The 13,644-nt window shown below is 31.7% G+C and overlaps 1 protein-coding gene across 3 annotated transcripts in view; it reads right to left on the reverse strand.

Moving 5' to 3' along the window:
* Positions 1–13,644, reverse strand: part of LOC143198549 (ras-related protein Rap-2a) — a 134,736-nt gene that overhangs the window by 80,772 nt on the left and 40,320 nt on the right. The gene's annotated exons all lie outside the window — the stretch shown is intronic.

The raw sequence follows: 13,644 nt of genomic DNA on the forward strand, positions 1-13,644 counted from the left end.
AGCGAACACAAAACGATATTGAGGGTACAAATATGTTCTAATATAAACCAAATTCCTGTACCTGGACCCTTATGACCCTTATTATGCATAAACCCACTAGTCTTCGTAGCCACGCTCGTATCCGTCACGTGATATAACATATATCTCCTCACAAGGACACTGGAATATTATGTAATTGTATAGTCATTTAGAAAACAATAATGGATCATAGACATGTTACTAATTATAATTTGGTTCTATGTATTTTGATGTAACTGCGAAATATGGACTTCTTAGTGGTGCATTGAGAAAAATCGCCACAAAATTAGCGTAAAAAGAAAAAATGCTTAGAATTTTCAAAAACTACTTCTGAAATACACTTTTTTCAAAAAAGCTATAGTATCAGCTTACACAATAAAATAAAAATGAGAATAGTTGAAATATATTCAGTTGAAAGCAAGACAAAAAAACGCCTGAATTAATATTGAAGGATTACCTAAAGGGGTTTCGGTGTTACACCGTGACAACCAAATAAGAAAGGCGTAATTTGAAAACTTTATGAAGTGCGTGCTGTTTGGGCCGTTGTGAGATGTCCGGGAATGAAAATTTAATTGCGGTAACGCGAAAAAAGTAGCCCGTCAAATTTTAATTCGATTTTTTAACAATTAAATTGCGTAATTCGGGATTAAGTTGTTAATTTTGCAAGTCTTGTTAATGACATTTTGCTTTTAATGATCAATTTCAGCATACATTTCACAATAAACAGACCATACAAAAAAAACAGACTTCATGGTAATGTTTTTATTATTCTTCATGTTAAAAATTTAATTAGAATCTTTTTTTGTTATATTTCAGAGATTTTTACCGACTAGGTTTTATCTGGACTGGACCTATTGCTCAACGTGGGCTCCGAACCACCGTCCTCGGCATTAAGGCGAGTTACCAACTTGGAGATCCTTCCAGAAAACATCCGGTTTTCGCCAGCCTGGTTACTATCTTGCCTGGTATCATTTTCCTTTTCGAATTTTACACTCTTTTCTTTTAGACAATCACAGATATAAATTTACGACCATGTCCCACTAAGATTCGAACAGACGCTTATCACTGTTATCGCCTCCTACTGTTAGGAGGACCGTCTTGTCACCTTAACCACTGCGTCTTCCAAGCCGACATTATTCCATTCCATATATTTTATTAAGTATTTAAAACGTATTTTGAATATATATATATATATATATATATATATATATATATATATATATATATATATATATATATATATATATATATATATATATATATAATTTTAAGTATATATTTAGGCATGTTGATAATAACACGTGCTTCATAAAGATTAGAGTACAAATAATCAATATGAACTAGTACAAACTTACAAAAGCTAATTACTCATTATTATATAAGCAAATTAGATACAGATTTTAATTTTAATTACAAAACAATTATAGCTGGAAATCTTTTATTAGAGGTTAAATGATTAAGAAAGAAGGATATTGATTACCTTAATTCATATGGTAACTTACTGACATTGAATCACTTTGTATTCATACGTCAGCAACTGCTTCTAAAGCGTAAAAACAACGGAATTTTGTATCGAATAGTTACTGTATATATAAAATGGATTCACTATGAAAACTACAACTTATTTATTTTGTCGTAAAAAATTGAGAAATCAACGAATCTAAATGAATAACAGTTTCGTTCTTTTGAAGATCTTACCAAATCGTTTGATCGGTTGTATCCATAGAAAAATGATATTTTGACACGAAATCCAAATGTTATCCGAAAAATAGGTGAAGATTGTGAATAATAACTAACATATTATTTTTCACAAATTAAACCAGCATGAACTCACAATACTAATATTATGATTATTTTTTATCGGGTAATAAAAACAAAAATACTTTATAATAAACATATAAAGTTCCACAATTGAAAAAAAGGTCACTTTTAACACAAAACACTTTATATATATATATATATATATATATATATATATATATATATATATATATATATATATATATATATATATGTATATATTTATATATCAAAATCGCAAATCCTCCTACCGGCATTTATGTTTTCCCATATGAAAATATAATATATTAAAATAAAAATGTCATAGAATTGCAATAATGAAAAGTTAATAGGTTTTAACAGAATTAATGTCTGATACGTTTTATTGTTAATTAAATTTTATATCTAATATATTTTTATATAAACCATATATAATTCAATCATAAATATATATTTATGGACAATATTTTAACTTTTATTGAGATATATTTTATGCAAGAGATAAACCGCTTTCATAAAAATCTAACCTAAACCGGTTATAAACGGAGAAAATTACCGAACATATTGGAACCGGCGTGTATTAGGTTGGCAGGAAAGTCATTTCAGTTTTATGTCAATGTCAGTTTTGTAAACCGTGCCTAAATCCATAGAGTAATAGAGATGCAACTCAATGGGGGACTCTGACGCAGAGTTTTGCTTTGCCCAACATCCAGAGGTCGCATAAATGGCCATTCAAGTAATTTGATTGGTTAATTAAGTCCAATGAGATGAAAAAAAATTAACTTATGTTAAACGATTGAAATGACTTGTAAAACATACTAGCCGAGGATGTGTATTCCTGAATCTATTAGCTGGATCCAAAAAAAACTATCTTGGTTAAATAGCCTTAAGCCAATATATTTATATGGATATATGGATAATTAAACTTTTTTTCTTTAATGAAAAGAACCTCTCAAGGTAGTTATTAAATTGATGTCACTTGGAGCTGCAACTATTGCTTCAAGAAGAAAAGTATATACCCGTTTGTATAGCTTCTTTCGGAAGGGGATTAATTTGTAAAATTAAAAAATCTATATTTGATGTTTGAATATATATGAATAAACTTACACCAACTTACAACAACAAAACATAAATTTCTTTGATACTTAATCCAATTGGTTTGGAATTTTTAACATTATCAACCATTGTTTAATGAAATCCAAATGCTTCTTCGAAAGAAAACGATTCTGCATTTCTTTACTATCTGTGCATCCGAATACACAACACTTCCTAGATCAATAATTCACTTTACTTTTTGTACTACCGACTAATATATAATAATGAACTAATAATTTAATCTCTAAACGTACTATTCCTTATGACAGCCATACTGAAAATGGCGCTCAAAATAAATAAATAACAAACGTACCATAGAAACGAAGTGAGCCAATCAGATTCCGTCGCGGCTTATAGCGTAGTGATTAAGTAAAGTAATAAGTTAAAAGTAGCGACATCTACATGTTGGACGTCGAGAAACATTTCTTCACAATTTCCAATTAAGTTAAATCTCTATTTCTCTATGCCTAAATCCCAACGTCCTGTCAGTGCAGTGACATTTAGATTAGAACATAAGAAAGTTGGAACTCATTTCAAAAGTAATATTAACGAGTTTGCGGAAATGGAAACAGTGATTGATGAATATTTACATTGATTTAGTATAAAAGGTTACAATCTGAGCTTATCACTTTTTCTTTATGTCAAGTTTGAAGGTACTTCGTGAGCAACCTTCGCATCGAAATATGAAAAATTTCTCAAAGAAGTATTCAGTTAATGCAGAAAATTATTTACAGTCCTGTTAAGACTGTTACTTCATAGAGTAAAAGTCTATTATTTACCGTAATATATATTTCGAATGATACAATTTAATTTTATTGTCTTTTTCGATGCGAGCTTAAAGCTACAACGTCAGTAAGCGATGAAGAATATTTAAAAATGTTTTAAAATAATGTCAACGCAATTATTGTTCACAGCAAATTGTACAGCAATGTCGAAATAATATTTTAAAATACAGTAATTTTATATTATATATATTATATCCGCATTTATATTAGATTTGTAAGCTCTCTGGTATGAAGACTCAGCACAACCGAAAGGACCTTGTTATTCAATCATCTATATATAAGTCCAAATAGATGGAATTCAAGATCCTGAAAGGTGAATTCGATATGATAAATTGAAGGTATGAACCAAAAAAACAAAGGACGGTGACAAATGTATTTTTTAGAGGTTAGAACATAGACATCTTAAAGAAGATAGTTCTGTGTATAACAGGTCAATTGAAAAGTCCCCAGCCTGACACATAGATGGCGATACTAGAATTAAATCCATGTGTTTTTTAGTTAGCCCTAGTCCCCACAAGATGCAGAAAAAGATGCAAAAGAAAGGGAAAAATACGGTTGAAAAAAACTTGGCTTGATGTCGAGTTTCGGAAAAACAACCATCAAGGATTGGTATGCTAACGATGGTAAGTTTAGACGTGGCGAAATGTAAATCATATTATTCACGAATATTTGGGTATGAGAAAGCTCTGTGCAAAGTGGGTGCCGCGCGAGCTCACTTTTGACCAAAAACAACGACGAGTTGATGATTCGGCGCAGTGTTTGAAGATGATCAAGCGTAGTAAAGCCAATTTTTTGCGTCGATATATGACAATGGATGAAACATGGCTCCATCTGGCGCTGGCGAGGTTATGGCGTTTGTTTTTTGGGATGCGCATGGAGTAATTTTCATTGACTACCTTGAAAAATCTCCAGATCTGGCTCCCAGAGACTATTTCCTGTTCTCAGATCTCAAAAGAATGCTCGCTGGGAAGAAATTTTCGTCGAATGAAGACGTGATCGCCGAAACTGAAGCCTTTTTTGAAGCAAAGGACAAATTGTATTACAAAAATGGTATCGAAAAGTTGGAGGGTCGCTATAATCAGTGTATCACCCTTGGAGGGAATTATGTTGAATAAAAATACAAATTTTGCCAAAAAAATGTGCTTTATTATAGTAGGCCGGGGACTTTTCAATTGACCTGTTATAATTTATACAATATAATTTATTATAATTATTACGAACTTATAGGTACTGGTTACTAGGACTAACTCGAAAATATGGATAATTATAGGAAACTGTCGAACAGTTCAATATTAAGCTAGTTGATGATTATATTTACACAAAATAAGTTTGCTAATTATTATATTATTATATCTCTCACTAACAACAATTTTCACTTATTTTTGTTTGGATAATACACTACATTCCTTAAGAAATATCGTGTTTCGATAACCCTGAATAATTTTACATAGCCCTTAATGTTTAAAATTGCAAATCTAACGAAACAATAAGCTTTAAAGAACTGCTTCATCTTGCTAAATCAGAATATCAATTCAATAAATAACCTACATCGCATGTTTTGACGTCATATTTCTAAACACTACAACCTTTTTGTTAGCAAGACGCAAAAGCTATGTTTCTGTTTTAACAGCTTTCCTCCTGCTGTTGAAGGGTCGTAAATGGAAAGGCACTCAATGAGTCGATTATGCCACCGTGTGTGCGGGATATAGTTGTTGAGATGTTTTTGATGCCCGCCAGCAGGAGGGGAGAACTATCAATTTAGAAACGGGATAGGTATTAAGGTTAGAAACAGTTAAGCTCATAAAATACAAGAAACCATTTTATTTGCTGAATTTGTAGCTAGAACGTAAAAAGTTATAATTTTACTATATATAGGATTTTTCATTTTGGAAGGCTCGATGTTAGTTTGGAACAATTTTTTATTATTTTATTCAATTGCTAGTGCCTAATCATCATAGCGTAATACGTTCAAATAATAAAATTTTATTATTAACATGCGAACATTTCTAAAGACAATTCATCTTTAATCACAAAGTATATTTTTAGCGTCGGATTTTTTAACTCTGCGTACTTTTTAGGTAACCTTAAAGCATCAGACACAGCTTCTTATATGCCACTTCAAAAAAATTCCTTCCTTAATAGAAAAAACCTCAGTGGAAGACTCAATTGAGCAAATATATATATTAAAACAGTTTATATTAAACCACATTGAAATAAAATGAGCATTGGATTGAAACAAGTTAGGAAATTGAACGAAATGTTAAAATATGAAAAGGCAAATTCTGTCAAGCAAATAATAAATAAAAGACTTCATTATAGTTGGAATGCCTAACAATATAACTATAGTTCCAAATTTGAAAATTTATAATTCAACGTTATTGAAAGCATACCTACTCTACTCTGCATTGCTTCCAGTTTCCTGTTCATCTTAAGCCCAGTAATCGGACACTAAAATAATTCTACTAAAGGACCTTGAAGATCGAAGAACACGGCTGATCCCACTGATCAGACTCAGAGAGAAATCACCAGAATTTATTCAGTAAAAAATTAGTTTTTGTTTTGCTCTCAATATAAATAAAATAATTACCTAACTAGTTTCAAGATTCTATTGGATCCATAGTGGAAATAACCTTCCAACCAGCCAAAAGGGGACAAGCAAGCCGACTGACTCACTTTTCTTAACTTTAGAATAATAAGAATTGAATTACGAAGTGACGAAATACATTTTTTTTGTGAGCAGTATAGTTTGAATATAAATAACTTTTGTTGTTTTTTAAATGTTGTTTAACGATAAACATATTTCATTCTCTCATATAGGGCTCAATTTTTGCTAATTTTAAACCAATTAATTATCAGGTGCCAAACATTAATTTGATTGCTAGAACGTTACATATATGACATTGTAGTACATTTGTAGATAATCATGTTAGAGAAAAAGCAAAACACATTAGAACCAAAATAGAACAACTATACTGGCTAGTTGGAAGATTAGCCAATTTGGACCTAAGGGGTGCAAAAATGGGGTTGCACTAAAAATTCAAATCAACTAGTCATCCAACGTTGTCAGAACAAGATTCATCGATTGATTACCAATGTCTACCGCTACGTAATCAAGGAAAAACCGCACGATGACTTGGAAATCAAATGGATTTGCAAAGTTATCCAAGATTTCGCCTTGAAACACGAAATAAGATTACTAAATCATACTAACGTGGGAGCAATACAATTGCTGGACAGCGCGCAGGATGTCAGAAGATTGAAGCGAACCAAACCATACGAACTTTAGTGTAAACTATAGCTATAAGTCATTATAATTTTATAATTGAGGAATACATATTTTCTCGCACTCGTCTTGCTTGTGAATTAATCCAAGTACAAATGAAATGTAGTAATAAATTAATTTATAATTAAAATTGTACAAAGCGTATCTAATAAAGATGTTATCAAAACAAATAATTGTAGATACTCTATTATAATAAACATTACCTACAAAAAGGCCTTGTTTACATTTCCAATCAAAACCTTAAAATATTCATTCAGAGTTAATTGAAGCTAAAAGCTCGTGAACTACACCTTACACACAATGGAGATGTTAACGTGGACAAACACACCTAAACTTGACAAACAAAGGAAGCTCGCCTATTTCCTCGGTCCCTCTATTTAGATATTGTGTTTCAGGTTCGCCGCCTCAAATTCTCAACGTTTTCCTACCATTCCGTGGAAAACATATGCCCGTTTAATTATAAAGGTTGGATAAACGTAAGAAATAGACTAGGATGACAATTGACGTTGATGAATAGTTGGCTGTGATAAATAAAATAGACTTGATTCCAATTACGTAGGAACTGTAATATTTATATTACAATATTAAGCATTAGACTTATATACTATCACTCGTAAATTTTTTATTATCTAAGATGTACAAATAAGTTTTCAGTGTTCAAAGATCTAAGGGTACCAACAGTCAGCAAAAAAATTGCTCTAAACAGTGGACTTATCTGAAGGTTGAAAAGATAAAAACCCTTTAAAATAATATATTATAGATAAATTGTTTGTGTTTTAAAACTCTATGGAGCGCACAAGTGGAGGTATATCCACCAAATGCTCATTAGGTTTAGGTCTGAAATCTCAGCCCTTCACTTGAACAATATGAAGACGAAAGTAGTAGATAATTGTAGTAGTTGATAAGTAGTTTTGATATATGTGCCATGTGTTTTTAAATAAAAAATACCTTATAGATCAGAATAAGTATAAGAGTTAGTAGAAAATAACAAATATTAGGCCTATAAAAGAATCTGAAAGGATTTGCAACAGATGGTGTTACTGTATATTAAATTGAATCGGGTACATTTGTAACCAACCTCTTGTTAAAGTCTCACTGACAAGTTACACTCTTCATTTGATACTAACGTGGGAGCAATACAATTGCTGGACAGCGCGCAGGATGTCAGAAGATTGAAGCGAACCACCATACGAACTTTAGTGTAAACTATAGCTATAAGTCATTATAATTTTATAATTGAGGAATACATATTTGACATATAATACATTCTGACAAGTTACACTCTTCATTTCGTCGAAGTATGAAAACATTTTTTCAGTGCGTTGAAATGTATAAGTTTCTATCGAGTCAATCGCATTTGCGGGAAGTTTACTACAATATGAACAGCTAGGCGAGTGAAGGTCATTGAAGTCAAGACAAAAAGCGTTCTGTACAGTCAAAAAAATGAAGACGGAGATTTGAAGGCATTGCTCGATCAAACCATCAATGGGGATTGCTGTCGACTACAATTGATGCGTTTGAGACCAATGAACAATGCCTGAAAAACTGCTGGAATACGAGCAAGGACACAACACAACAACATAGACGGCAACATAGGTGACTTCAGCTTGACAACGTTCGACCACATACTGTAAAACCGGTGAAAATATACTTGGAAATATTAAAATGGGAAGTGCTACCTCATCTGCCATATTCTCTAGATCTTGCTCCTTATGATGATTACTTCTTCCGACATATCGCCTAGTATGAAGATAACAAAAAATGTAATTTGCCTCAAAGATGATAAAAGGTAGCGGCTATCGATAGACAATACTTGTATAATTGAATAAAATACATTGTACTAATTTTTTACAATACAAATTCAAATTAAGAAAGTCCTTTAAAACTAAATTAGCCCTAATATCTTTCTTAATAAGTTTGTTCTCTTTTAAAACTGTTAGCATATTTTTATCTCGTATTACTTTTTATTGATTGGCTTATTAAACCTTCAATCACCAATATATCTCTAAAGATGTGTCTAAACAATACCGAAAATGTCTTTTTGATTTTTATTGTGTGTTTATGATCCTTGTGATTAAATTTTATATTCAAATGCAATTTCACTTAAGAATGCAGTATTATTTTACTCCTTAGAATTTCAACGCACTTGATTTATATGTTTCTTTATATTTTCAAATTCAATAATTCCCGTAATGTTGCCTCATATTCATTACTTTATTTAGTATATTTAAGATCTTTTATTAATAGAATTTATATTTCATCCTCTTTGGCTAATTTAACCCATAGAATGTTGTTATCTCATAAATTTTAGTCAAGCTAGTCTATTATTTTAAAAATCTATTTACTGATTAATTAATTACTATGCTATTATACAACACATTGGTTGAAAAGTCCCTAGTCTATATAGCATTGGCTTTAAATGTTGTTGAGTTGTTAAAATTTCATGACATTCTATTCATATGTTTGCGAGTTATTGTGCTAAGAGTGACATTATTTTTGTTATTTTTAAAACACTGGGTCAAAAACAATTTCATGCTTTAATTTTACATTGCTACTTGATGGAAAAAAATTAAAAAATGCAATACAATTGTTTGTATTAATGAACGTGTTGATGATTCTGAGCAGTGTTTGGCCATTTTTAAACGTATAAAACCGGAATTTTTGCGTCGATATGTGACAATGGTTGAAACATGGATCTATCATTTCACTCCGAAATCAAAACGATCATTTCAGATCATTTGAGTGGACAGCAACTGGTGGCAGGCCTATTGAGACAAAAGATAAGTCGTTCTACAAAAGTGATATTGAAATGTTAGAGCGGTGCTGGAATGATTGTGTGGCTCTTGATGGGAATACGTTACGCCCGGGACTTTTCAGGCCTTGCCAAGTACTGTCAGAAAGGGGGTTAAGAAATGATAATGACGATTATGGTTAATTACGGTATGAAAATAATACATCGCATTCGAATATAGAATTAAGATAATAGCTTTCAAAAAGACAACATTTTTAAATATTTCTAAGATTAAATGCATCGTTGTCTATTTTTTATAAAGTAATCTTGCTAAAACTCCATAGAAATTTAACAGCCTTCTTATGCCTTAAATCAGTATCCTTGTACGCATAGTATACATTAAATAAATTTAATAAAACACGAGTAATTCACGTGTACCGTCGAAATATTCAAATTATAACATATTCAGTGGAAAAGTTAAGGTGTTAAACAGAACCCGTGCTATTTTAACACAAAACAAACACGCCCCTTGTCAAACACACTCATCTCCCTTAACAAAGATGGTCCATTTGTTTTGTAACCCCCCGGTAATTATTGTGTTTCGGTCCCTTTTGCTGCTGTTGTTAAATATTATCCAGCTGCCCGAGGCAACACACTTTTCAGCCGGACCCTTCTCGTGAACGTCACTTTTATATTTAGTCAACACAATTTGATGAAATGAAAGAATTTTCATTCGGAAATGTACGGTTGTATTTTGCTTATTATCCGGGGTTGTTATTGATGTTTATTTTTTGTTATATGTAAATAATATTACTGCATCTATATGGTCGGTTTATTATACACAAAAACACACACAGAGACTACAGAATATTATCTCGCAGGTATTTATCGTAAATACGAAATGCAAATTACACTATTTTAAGTGCTTTTATCTTATATATAAAACTCTCATGTTACAATGTTCGTTCCCATACTCCGAAACGGCTTGACCGATTCTTATGAAATGTTTTATGCATATTCAGTAGGTCTGAGAATCGGTTATCTATTTTTCAAAACCCTAAGTGATAAGGGGTGTCTACCCCAACATTTTTTTTATTTTTTGGATAAATTTTTTCTTTATTTTTTTATTGTGGCGTTAAAAATACATACAACCCTAAATTTTCCTTTTCTATTACCAACCCCTGCTTTTTAATAGTCATTTTAATAATTTTATCATTTTTTATCCCGCTCGATAACATCAATTATTATCACTTGGTAAGTTATCGTCTCCATGTGTCTACCGGTATCACTTCTCACCCAGTAAACAGCAGGGAGTAGAGATGACAACGAAGATAGTCTCCTATTTCTCTCAAACAATAAGCCTTCTCTCACTCCTTCTACAGTTTTCGGCTATTATTAGTGTTTATGCGTCAAGCGTAGTATTTAAAAATTTTTGCTATCTCAGTGTAACTCTCATATCAAATATATGCTCAAGTAACTTTATTATTTACTTATTGGTAACTGATATTATTGAATATAATTTATTATTAATAACTAATAAACGTGTGTTCGTGTTCACACATCAATTACATAAATCTCCAGTGGCTTGCAGAAAAAGCAATTTTAGCGGCAAAAAACGTGGACGTTGATATTTTGAATCTGAAGATACAACAGTTATTGCCAGCGGACTTGGTATCATATAAATTTTGAAGCTGTGTATTTTCCAACAGAGTTTTTGAACTCACTGAATTTGCCGGGCATGCCACCGCACAACTAACAATTGAAAGTTGGATCTCCAATTATTTTGCTTCGTAATGTGAACCCGCCACGGCTGTGAAAATGTAATGAAAAACGTTATCGGAGTAAACGAATACCTATTATACCCACAGATGTGCCAATTCAATTTAAGCGTATTCAATTTCCGAGATTGGCATGTGCAATGACTATTAATAAATCCCAAGGCCAAACAATGTCTGTGTGTGGCTTAGATTTGAGCAGACCATGTTTTTCACACGGACAATTATACGTTGCATGCTCTCGAGTGGGTAAACCATCTTTCAAGTTTGTTTTTATTAGCTAAAGACGGGCTAACAAAAAATATTGTTCACGCTGTAGCATCAAGAGATTAATATTATGTAATGAATTAATGATATAAATAATTATTACTTAAAATAAATTATAATAAATTAAGAACATTAATGTTGGGTGTTTTGTTATTTTTATATTCCCTCATCGTTCACAATGCTACATGCCTTTTCCAGTCATACATCACACCTTACACACCAATAAGTTAGTTTTTTTTTTGCTTGCCGGGTGAACTAGTTTAAAATAAAAATATATATAACAAAATATAGGTGTTAGGTTAAGTGAATAGAATAAAACTAATTTCGTGAACACTAGATTTTTATATGTATCACTAGAACATTTTGTGGAAAAATAATCTGCAGAAATCAATCTTTCTGCAGTTCCTGGGGATACAAACTTGTGTTATATTGTATAACACATTTTTATATTTGGATAACCTTCAACGATGCTAAGTATTTTGATTTTATCGCTTAGTAATATTCACATACTTCTTTTTTTATATTTCAAAGTCTCCGTTTTACCAACGAAGTTTTATCTGGACTGGACCTACAGTTTAACGTGGGCTCCGAACCACGGTCCTCGGCATTAAGCCTACCGACTGGCGAGTGACCAACTTAGGTATCATCCCAGAAGATATCCGGTCTTACCCAGCCTGGTTACTGGCGTGACTGGTATTATTTTTCTTGTCGGATTTTTCACTTTTTACACACTCCTGCATCGTTGCTGTTAAGGGTAAAGGCATTTTCTTGACAACCAAGGCCTCTTTGTGAATGCTACAGTGCGTTCATATACCTTTCGGTGCTACAACTTTTACCATTGGATAAAACCTGTTAATAAGGTCCGTAAATGTATTTATGTTCAAATGTAGTGAAAAACTTTAAGTGTTATAGAAGTAAAATACATATACAAAATATATATTTGTAATTACATATTTTAATTGCAATTAATTCAAATACTACCCAACCCTAATAATACAATTCAAACCGATAATTACTGTTATTGGGTGCTTGCATGTATTCTGGTCATGTTTCCCTTTAAAATGGCATTTATTGAAAATAGTTGGAGCAATATGTATCATTCAAAATGTTTTCATCCATTTTCTGCCATTTATTTCGAACGACTCTATATATCTTCATACTTCTTCGGCATTTTGAAACCATGTGCCATCCATGGTTTTGGACACGGCATGGCCAGCCATGCCGTGCTGCCGATCTAGCAGAATTTCGCACTCTGTATGCAACATTGTATTCTACACAACTCCAGCAATATGTACCCGTGGGTTGTCACGCAAGAAGTGGGTTTTTCGTCTCTTACTCTTTTGTTTACCTCAATATGGACCTACATCTACACTAACAGTTTCTTTCAGGTTTAGATACTCGCGATATAATACACGTTCCTAATCTTTGTTGTCGATGTTGATAATTTATCGATCATAATAATTTCATTGCCAGTCATACTTTTCATCTCCAGTCATAATATGTCACCAAAAATGCTTATTTTTATTTGAAACTTTTTTGAAAGCTTGAGGTGGATTGTCGCCCAATTAGTATTACAGTTTGTTGTCTTAGAGATCACTTTTAAATCATTGAAATTAAATCCATCAATTGGGATATGATGAAACTTATGCATTGAATAAATCATTAATATTGTTATCAAAAATATCAAAAATATTATTTTATGGCATACAACATCGAAATGTTCGCTTATTAACGCAAATACACCAGAACAGTAGTAGTAAATTAATTTACAAATTAAGATTATATAAGCATATCTAATGTAAGATGTAAGATAGTTATTTGATGCTTTATTTTATGATTGACTCCGCAGATATTATTAATATATTAAAATATCCACTACTACAGTGTGAATGAATAATGCCAAATTCCATA

This window comes from Rhynchophorus ferrugineus, unplaced genomic scaffold (genome assembly GCF_030347505.1).
Source record: "Rhynchophorus ferrugineus isolate W39M unplaced genomic scaffold, kcgeb_rfMv2 rfM6, whole genome shotgun sequence".
NCBI classification, from domain to species: domain Eukaryota; kingdom Metazoa; phylum Arthropoda; class Insecta; order Coleoptera; family Curculionidae; genus Rhynchophorus; species Rhynchophorus ferrugineus.